The sequence below is a fragment of the Brassica oleracea genome, chromosome C7, assembly GCF_000695525.1.
Source record: "Brassica oleracea var. oleracea cultivar TO1000 chromosome C7, BOL, whole genome shotgun sequence".
Lineage (NCBI taxonomy): Eukaryota > Viridiplantae > Streptophyta > Magnoliopsida > Brassicales > Brassicaceae > Brassica > Brassica oleracea.
Genome location: NC_027754.1, coordinates 16,236,790 through 16,239,440, shown reverse-complemented (window position 1 = coordinate 16,239,440; position 2,651 = coordinate 16,236,790).

Here is a 2,651-nt window from a genome sequence, read left to right as displayed (position 1 = left end):
GGTTTAGGGTTTAGAGTTTAGGGTTTAGGGTTTAGAGTTGAGAAATGAGGTTTTGGGGATAAGATTTCAAATTTTGAAAAATAAATAAATTAAAATTTTCAAAGGATAAACTTAGAAAGGTGCTATTTTGGTCATTTTAGTTTTTGAGTGCTATTTTTGTGATATAAACTTAGAAAGGTGCTATTTTAGAGATTTGCCCAAAAAAAATACTCTATTTTGAAGTTTCTAAAATTTTATATTTGAATTTTAAAATTGTTTTTCTCCAAAAGAAAATTTTCAAACTTAACTTCAAAATTATTTAAGTCTCATAATATGATCTTTATATTTGTCATAACTAATTTAATTTATAAAAGTTTTATAAATAACTAGTTATAATAGTATTAATTAATAAAATTTTAAACTAAATATAAAAAATTTACATAGAGTTACATATTTGAATATTAAACTATAAGCAAAATGTCACATTATTCTATAAAACTATTTCTGTAATGTCCTCATATATGATCAACTAATGCACTTCTAAATCTAGTTTTAAAATTTTTTAATATTATTTTTTTTTTAGTTTTATGTGTAAAACTTAAATTTATAGAAGCAAATTTGAAAATTTATGAGATGTAAAATTTAAAGATTAAAATGATAAATAACAAAATATTTAATAATTATAAATATGATGTATAATTGTAAAGATCAAAAGTAAATAAAAATACGAAACTCTAAATTTGAAGTATTGCATTTTTTTTAAACAAAAAAGTTCATCTTTAAATCAAAAAGTGGTTCAAAAAGTGGTAAGGTGTAAGCACTTTTGTTGTTTTAAATTAAAAAAGCAAGAAAAGGTTTAGTAAAACAGCAAAATAGAGGAAGAAGCTAACAAGTGCACGTTGGGGGAGAAGCTTGGCCCCCAAGACTTAGCCACCGAAATTCGGTGATGTCGGCGACTTCCCACCTTTTAACTCTCTAATATATGTGTATATATATATAAAGTTGGTTTTTTTTTTTTTTTTTTCTGATAAGTGACATGAGGTTTTCAACACGTGTCATCCATGTATTTTTTTACATTTTAAGTTCTTTTTCTTTTAAATTATTGCAATTTGACCAAATATTTTCTAATTGTGCGCTATCTAATCATTTTCGCACTAACTATTATCGTATAAAGTTCGATAATCTATTATATTATTCATTAAATTCAACAAGAATAAAAAAATAAATAAAATAATAGAAATAGATTTTACGTATTTAATTTATTCACAACTAAAAAATAACATAAATTTTTATTATTTTCTACCATTTTCTATTATTTAATTTACAAATTATATATTTATTTAACTATTAAAAATATAAAATGACCAAACTAATAAGAAGAAATTAGAGTGTAATACATAATCTAAACATAAAATTTCCATAGTCATAGAGAAAAAACAAAATATTATAGTAACACTAACTCAATAAAGGTTTGGAGCTGAAAAAAAATCAACAACGAAAACTAACATATCTCATATTACCATAGAATGTCTTGCCTAGAACAAACAAATGTCAAAAAAAGGTAAAAAAATAAAATATGAGACAAAGCAATCCCTGGAACATAAAGGATCGCGATCAAGCACCAGCGCAAAAAAACAAAGAAGCGGGTCAGAGAAAAAATAATCATCGGAAGAACAAAGTCACCATGAAACAAAAAGACGCATGTCTAAAGCACCGGAAGCACAACCACCAACTAAGAGATAATAAGCACCTCACAAACTAAACAAGCACATATAAGACGCCCATGCCAACGAAAAACCACAAAATTCTGAATAGAAGAAACCAAAGCTACAAAAGACTAACTCTGCACACTTACACCAAGGGATGCATGAGAAGAAGATAAACAATCAGAGTGGGAGAGAATGGAGGCCAACCACCGAGAAACCAAAGCTTAAGCTTGAGACCATAAACAACATTCCAAGCGCACAAAACATACACAGAGAAAAACACTATCCAAACCTGGAGTAGCAAATATGGCGATAGGAAGAGACACCAGAGACGTGATCAGCGATGAAAGGTGTAACGAGATGAGAGAACAAAAAGATAAAAAGAGACAAAATGAAATCAACAAACCATGGGACCATCCTCGAGCTATGAAAAAAAGCATAGAAGTCAGATCACCAAAAACCAGATCTTGAAAACCAAGACGAGCAGAGACTATCGACGGCAAACCAGCGACGAGGAAAACAACATCAATGAAAACTAAACTCTGACCCAACCTAGTTTCTAACCTTAGCCAAAATCTAAAGAAAAAGAGGACCAATATTGATTGAAATAACATACAACGCCATAAGAAACAACCGCACAACATGGAACTAATATGTCTGATCTATAACAAATACCAGATAATCTTACAGAAAAAGAAGGTGAGGAAAAACAAGAGCACGGAGGTGAGTCTTTTCCCAGTGATGGTGAGAAGCACTGCACACCGAAGAGGTAAACGAAATACATAGATGTAACGGCTCAAGGTCAAAATATAGGGGAGAGTGCAAAAAACATCTAAAAAGAGTAATGTGAAAAAATGTGAAAAATTAAAATAAAATTTTGACGCCGTTAATTTTAAAATCAACAAATGCCTAAAGACAAAATTATTGAAATTCAATATGTTTTACATCAGAAACTTACTTCACCAC